Source organism: Suricata suricatta, chromosome 7 (genome assembly GCF_006229205.1).
Source record: "Suricata suricatta isolate VVHF042 chromosome 7, meerkat_22Aug2017_6uvM2_HiC, whole genome shotgun sequence".
Lineage (NCBI taxonomy): Eukaryota > Metazoa > Chordata > Mammalia > Carnivora > Herpestidae > Suricata > Suricata suricatta.
The window spans coordinates 42,587,861-42,595,954 of record NC_043706.1 but is presented as its reverse complement, the minus strand read 5'-3'; the positions used below and the strand labels follow the sequence as shown (position 1 = coordinate 42,595,954).

Genomic DNA, 8,094 nt, shown 5'->3' with positions numbered 1-8,094 from the left:
TTTGAATACTCACTCTGCCATTCAGTAGCTCAGCCATCTTGAGGCTACTTGAGCCTCCATTTCTTCCTCTGTAAAACCAGTGCTCTTGCAGCACCGAGCTCTTGGGGGTACTGTCAAATAAATGAGATAAAGCAAGTACAGTACTCAGTACAGTACCTGGCACATAGTAAGTGTTAGTGATTATCATTACTATGAGCAATAAAAACGTTCCCCATCCTGAACAATGATAGTAAAAGTCTGAGTGCCTGGGAAATCCATGTAATGTCCAATGTAGTGGAAATAAACGTTCTGGCATTTGGGGCATATGATTATGCATATCCTATTTGTTCATTCGCGAGGTGCATGACTGCTTAAAGTCAAAATTGTCACATGTGTAGCAGAGACAGCAGCTAGATGGGCATTGGGGGGGGCGGGGTACAGGAAGAAGAAGAGTCCCTTCATCCAGAGCCACTGCCCAAATGGCGGGTCAGAACAGGGAGTCCTATGCGGTCTGGTTTCCTTCTTACAGATAATATGCTTGAGAACATATTGACAAAATGGGGACAAAATGATTCATAAGGATCTTTTGGCACCAAGCTTCTGTTATCCTTCAAATATTTACTATTTCAACCACAACTGAAAACGTGTTTCAGATGGGCATAACTAATAAGGATATTTATAATCTCGTGAAACAAGAAGTCCAGAGGTAAGGTAGGCTGCAAGACTGGTTAAATTAGCAACTCAACACGGTCACCATGTGCTAGATTCTTTTAACTCTCCACTGGGCTATTAACAGACTCGGCGTCTCATTCCTCCAGGAGCAAATAAATATAACAGGAACCATATGATTCATTTTTCACTCCCACTGGGCAACAGAAGTGATTTCTAGGGTTTTTTTCCCCTCTGTCTCAGAAGCCTCCAACAGCCATCTCCTTCAGGTACTTTAACTGGAATTATGTCATATGTCCAAATCTAAGCCAGCAAAGAATGTGGAATTACCAGGGGATCAATTCAGTCCAAACCTTGAGCTGAGATCTTTCCCAAGCTGTGCTTCTTTTCTCAACGGGAGTGAGGTAGAATAAGTGCAGGAAACTCCACCACCGAACACACTAGATTCATTGGAGAGATTTAATGATAATAAAACAAAATATAACACCATCATAAAGTTTTCATTTCCAAAGTGATTCTTAGATATATATATATACATATAGTCTTATTTTGCTGGCAAAATAATAATATTCATTATAATGTTCTTTCAGGTCAGCTCAGCTCTTGAAAAAGCAATTTTTTTAAGCTTATTTATTTGTTTTGAAAGAGAGAGTGTGTGTGTCCCCAAGCATGTGCGTGGGGGAGGGGCAGAAAGTGATCCCAAGCAGGCTCTGTGCAGTTCAGAGCCAGGGAAGGGGCTCAAACTCACTAACCTCAAGATCACAACCCAAGCAGAGATCAATAGTCGGGCACTCAACCCGCTGAGCCACCCAGGTGCCCTTTAGAAAGGAATTTTATATAAATCTTAGCGATGTGGAGAAAGTTTAAACCCACTTTGTGTTAGAGATTGAAATGTGCTAGGAGCAATAATCTAAACTCATCATTTACAAATGAATGTTGTGCCTCAATGAGAACTGACTTGGCTAAATTCACAAAAACTAATTACAACTGGAGTCTTTGCCCCAAGACAGCCAATGTCAGGTTTGGAAGCAGTATTTTAGAGGCAGTCTATCCCTTATTCTCTTCCCCACCCCCCATTTGCTAGACTCAAGATTTAGCATTAGCATAAAATACTTAAAATTGTTTATCCTGTTTTCTAGATCAGAGACTTAGCACTTTATGCAGCTATTTCTTTTTAAACTCCTAATTGGGATGCATAATTCACTGCTGGCAGGAATGGGTCAGAAAGAAGTTAGAAGTCACAGAAAAAAAGTTTCACAGGAAAAGCCACACCCCGCCCAAAGGAAAACAATTCCTGTCCACTGCTCGGTCTGATTAAGCAACAAAACCGAAACTCATGAATCGAATCTCAAATCACTTAGGAAGGCCTTCTAAGTTTCACTTTTTAATATATATTAGATGTTGATATAAACACAATGCCTGTTTCATCTTTCATAATAGGGAGTGGAAAGGACAGTGGGAATCACAGTGCTTCAGTGATTTTGAACGTTTGTTTAACTAAAACTCTCCACCCACCCCATTTCTGCAAGATGACTTTTTTAATAACCTAAATCAAGTAAGATGGTAAACGATTTTTAAATGCTCCTATTAAAAGTGACTCTGGGGGTGCGTGGGTGACGGTCAGTTAAGCATCTGACTTCAGCTCAGGTCATAATCTCGCGGTCCGTGAGTTCGAGCCCAGGGTCAGGCTCTGTGCTGACAGCTCAAAGCCTGGAGGCTGCTTCAGATTCTGTGTCTCCCTCTCTTTCTGCCCCAACCCCGCTCATGCTCTGTCTCTCTCTGTCTCTCAAAAATAAAATAAAAACATTACAATTTTAAAAAAGTGAATCTGTATTATCCATTATGAACTATTTGGTGTTTCACATTCCTCACTCTAAAGCAATGTTTTCAAAGTATTTAATAAAGTCGTGCAAGGATAAGTTTTTTTGAAGCTTTCCTAGGTAGAAAGAGACGTGCTCACTTTTTTAAAAGATACAAAAATAACTAAGGTCCAGTCCCGGCCTTCAAAGCACCGCTCATCTACGAGGGAACCTGGAGAGGACATCTCTCTGCTGCTTTTGCTTACCCATCATTCATTTCCTCTTCTTCTGGTGGTTCCTCAAGGAAACCACTTTGTTTTCACATTTAGTCTATGGGAGTCATTTGGGGCTGACCACATCTCCTCTCGTCTCCAGCACAGAGGCCTGTGGTGACCAACTATCCCCATTTGCCCGAAACTCAGGGTTTTCCTCGGGCTCGGGACTTTTAGTGCTGAAACCAGAAAAGTCCCAAGCAAATTGGGAATGAGTTGGTCACTTTTTCTCTGGCCCAACCCTGGCCTATTAGAGCCAATTCTACCCCTTGAACACAGGACTTGGTTCAGTGACGGGGACATGCCCCAAACCAAAGCAAAAAGACTCAGTCCTGAAACTTTTGTTGAAACCATTGAGAGTCGGTCTTTCAGCAGCTGCTGCTAAATAGGTAGACTATAAGTCTGTTATAGCTGCTGGTGATTTCTGTTGTCACTGTACATGGAAAGTCCACGTGGGAATAAAGCCAACATGGAAAATGTAGAGCAGAGAGATGGAGCCTGATACCTGATAAACTGGATTCAAGTTTACCTGAAGCTCCATCACTGGGCTTTTCCATTCACACGATTCAATAAGTTCTCCCTTTGCTGAAGCTAATTTTAATTAGGTTTCTATCACTTACATCTAAAAGGGGGATAAGAAAAGCAAATACTTGCTTACATTCCTGTTGAGCAAAGTAAATGCTGTCAGAGAAGCCCAAAATAGAAAGAGGTTAAATCATGCAGAAGTTCCATTCAGCTGCAGGAGTCCAAAAATGGATGGAGGATGAGCTGGGTTTTGATTGGTTCTGACAGGTTAGATGGCGGAGTAGCTCCCTATAGCTGCTGTAACAGATTACTACAAATGTTTTATCTTACAGTTCTGGAAGTCCGAAGTCTAGAATAGGTTGGCAGGGATGTGATCCTTCTGGAAACTCTCAAGGAGAATCCGTTTCGTTGCCTTTACCAGCTTCTCAAGGCCAAGTGCATTTCTTGACCCTTGGCCCCATTTTCTATCTTCAGAGGCAAGAGTGTAGCACCTTCTAATCTCTCTGACTCCGACTCTGACTCTCATTCTTCTGTCCTTTTTTTCCTTATAAAGAATCTTCTGATTACCATTAATTTGAGCCCACCCAGGTAATCTAGGACAATGTCTTCCCATCCCAAGATCCTTATCTTATCACACCTGCAAGGTTCCTTTTACTAGGGAGGTAACAAAGTGACATATTCAGAGGGTGAGGATGTTGACATCTTTGGGAAGTTGTTAATATCTGACTGAAGGAACAATATCAGCATAGGCACTAAGATTAAAAAAGCACGTTAGGGGGCACCTGGGTGACTCAGTTGGTTAGGTGTCTGACTTCGATTCAGGTCATGATCTCATGGTCTGTGGGTTCAAGCCCTGGGTCAGGCTATGTGCAGACAGCTCAGAGCCTGGAGCCTGCTTCAGATTCTCTGTCTCACTCTCTTTCTGCACCTCCCCCACTCATGCTCTGTTTCTCTCTGTATCAATGATAAATAAGCAAACAAACAAAAAAGAAGCATGTTAGTCCTTGCAAATAATTCCATTTTCCTGGAAAACAAGTATATATATTGGGAGGAGTCATTGGGATTGAGGTGGTACAGGTTGATTAAACCCATATTATTTGGAGGCACCTGGGTGGCTTAGTCAATTAAAAGACTGACTTCGGCTCAGGTCATGATCTCGAGGTTTGAGTTCAAGCCTCACATCAGGCTCCCCACACTGAGCACAGAGCCTGCTTCAACTCCTCTGTCTCCCTCTCTCTCTGTCTCTGCCTGCATGTGTGCTCTCTCTCTCTCTCTCACACACAAATAAAGTAAACATTTAAATACTTAAGATAAAAAAGACCCTAGTATTTTGTACATAAAGAAGGTGTTATACCTAACTTGGCAATGAAGTATGAAGCACCATGCTATTTGTATTGTGGGAATAAGAGTGAGTGTGTAAGGACGCAGGTTTGAATCAAACTGACTCCATGACAGGGTTCCAGTTTCCCCTCTGTCCTTGGAGGCCTAGGTGTAGGTTTCTCAGAATCATTAGACAAAAAAGGGCACACATTGCCCAAGGCAGGAGGGACCACTCTTGTAACACCCTTAACATTTCTAAGGGCAGGCCTAGAGATAGAAGCTATAGATAATCACTTATTGCTTAAGGCTAGTTACACCCTACGTGAGGGTCCTGGGTCCTGGGTCCACTCTGTAATTGGTTAATACTCTAAATGTTGTGATTGGGTCCCACCAAAAGTAACAAGCACTCTGGACAATGTGTATGGTTAAAGTTACTGCCAATGATGTTATGCGATACTGATTGGACCCCTGTACCTGTGTCACAATTTCCTGTAACTCCCCCTTCCCAAACCCTTAAAGGCCCTACCCCCACTTTGTTCAGGGCTCTCCGCATGGATCCACTGCACTGGTGAGGTCTGTGAGCCCAAGCTTAGGCCCAGCCAGCCTAAGCCCGTAATAAAGCCCTTTGTTTTTGCATATGTGACTCGGTCTCCCTGGTGGTCTCTGGTTTGGGGGGATGATATTGAAATCTTGGACATAACAAGTGTAACATTGTCTCTGCCCTCTAAAAGGTTTACAATAGAGTAAGGGAAACCTCCACATATAGAGAGATCACTGCCGGAGTCCAGCTCCAGCAGGTCCAAGGGTCCCTGGAGGATGGATGATGTCAGTGAAAGGGAGTGAGAGCCTTGAGTTTCTTTCCGCTCACCAGGCAGGCATCTCTTCACTGACCAGAGAGTCAGCTTTATTGATAGAAAAAATGTATGGGGTACAAAACAGAAGTGGCAATTGCCTTAGACAATGATTTCTGATGAGAAATTCATTGGTATGTAAAAATTTCCCAGAACATAGGTTGGTAAACTTATGCATAATCTTTATCAGTAGTGATTGAAGTAGGTGACTAGATGCTTATCACATGGGGAAGGAAAGGATCTTTAGCATTCAAATACAAGGCAATGTTTTTAGCACAGAAAAGTCAAAAGTTAGTTCTTTGTGAGCAGGAGTCAATAGCCTGTTTTCTTAGGGGAAGGAAAACAAGTTTCTCAGGAAATGTAATATTTGCCTCCATACACACAAAAGAAGAAATCCCTGTAAGTTCCTTCCCAAGGTGCAATCAGCATTTCAGGGCCAGAATAAGGGGACAAGTCACTCCTGATGCCAGTCAGCCAGGCCTTTGGGGGTCGGTGCCCAAGCAAAACTAATTGAGTGGGGGGTAGACATTGGTCGCCATCTGATGGCAGGGGGCCTTGCAAACCCACCTTACCTCACAAGGAGATTTCTTGACTTTAGTAAGTTCAGAAACGGCTTCCAGCAGATCACATTTGCTCAGGATAGTTCTAGTTGATGCCTGTTATCTCACATTAATATTCACAGTGCTCCCTTTCACTTTCCAAAATGTCCTGATTTGGATGATGAAGTATATGGTCACCCTACTTAAGTGCCATCACCTTTAAAATTTATTGAATATTGCCAAGTGTGGGAGCTTTGTGTTAGGCCCTGGAGGAAAAACAAGAGACAGGCAAATTTTCTGTGTTCATGTTTTTACCACCTAATTTTAGGGTCCAAGATGTTTATAAAGTAATAGGGTAGCACACAAATTAATTGATCGAGTGTGCAGCAACATAAATGCTAAGCGAGAGAAACAGAAGGAAACAGGCTCTACAGATAACAAAAGCTATCGGAAGAGACATATCCTGCAGTCTGCGAGGGCAGACGGGATACACTGGTTGCCGCTGGACCCTCAAGTGTGGTCAGGCTTGGGGAGGGGATGGGCGAGAGTACACCTAGATCACTTGTTGTGCGTGAGTAGAAATGGAGGAAAATGTCACTGTCTTGTGCTTTGTTTCAGTATTTCATTGACTACAAGACACTGTGTTAAGAAACCCTATTATTTGATGGATCACTAAGAAAAATTATAGCCAATCAGTTGTAAGACATATTCTGATTTCAGAGATGTTAAGATGTAGGGGAAAATGTATATTTTTAAATCAGTAGGATATCGCTTCTCAAATGTGAAGACTTTTGCTAAAGTGGCACTTCTAGGGACTTATATGAGTTTTCATTAACATCTTTTTTTCAAAAAAAGTTTTTTTTAACATTTATTTATTTTTGAGAGATAGAGAGACAGAGCATGAGCAGGGGAGGGGCAGAGAGAGAGGGAGACACAGAATCTGAAGCAGGCTCCAGGCTCTGAGCTGTCAACACAGAGCCAGATGCAGGGCTTGAACCCACGAACTGTGAGACCATGACCTGAGCTGAAGTCAGCTGCCTAACCGACTGAGTCATCCAGGTGTCCCACTTTACATCTTTTTTATTTTTTGGTGTTTCTAGCCATCATTCTACAGCTTTTCTTCCAAGGATATTCAGATCTCTCTTAAACTATGGAACTACAAAAACAATGTAGATAGAATTTAATAAACATTCTCCTAACAGTGTGATTTAAGGAAGTATCTTTACTCATATATAAATCCTCCTTAGGGTTCTGCTTGGAAGTTCCAGAATAGCATAATTTTTGGGGGACATTTAAAAAGCTGAATGTTTTAATTGAGTTAAGTTCAGATAGAGTAATATATTAGTACTCTAACACATTTGCATTCTGGTGTTTTGCATTACTGTTTTGCAAACTTGCCAAATCACAAATCACCTGTGGCTTTTGTTCCAAAGATCCTAAGTCCCTCCCCCGAAGACTTGGATTCAGTAAATCCTGTGTGGCCTCTGAGAACTCTGTTTTTCATGAACATGGGATGTCTCATGATGAGGCATGTTCAGAAAATATTGGATGAGGTGGCAGTTAGTAACGTGGTATCCTCCCGTGTTCCACAGTGGAATGTAGTTAAATGGACACCAAGGGGATCCTTGGGTCTAGGAAGAGGTTTTAGTGTAAAACATGAGGAATCTCTGCACTCAATATAGAATAACCTCAAATTGGCAAGGAACAGTTTGAGGTCAATAGATGCTTGCTAATGTCAAAGCCAAGCTCTCATCCCTGATCTGACCCAGCCACGTGGGCAGTGGCCCTGGATGAGGGGCACCCTTCTCCCCTGATACCCATCCAGCTGCTGTCTCTGATACACATCTGACCATTGTGGCAGTCAATTTTGTCTACTCTTTGAGTAGTCATGCACTTCGTATCAGAATGCCAGAAAATTTAATTTCCACTACATTGGATATGGGTTTCCCAGGCACTCAGACTTTTACTGACCATTGTTCAGGGAGGAGAACTTTTTTTGCTCATAGTAATGATAATCACTAACACTTACTATGTGCCAGGTACTGTACTGAGTACTGTACTTGCTTTATCTCATTTATTTGACAGTACCCCCAAGAGCTCGGTGCTGCAAGAGCACTGGTTTTACAGAGGAAGAAATGGA

General features: G+C 42.3%; 1 long non-coding RNA gene across 1 annotated transcript in view; it reads left to right on the top strand.

Annotated features, from left to right (window-relative positions):
* LOC115295481 overlaps positions 1-8,094 on the top strand; it is a 17,029-nt gene that overhangs the window by 827 nt on the left and 8,108 nt on the right. The window lies entirely within an intron of this gene.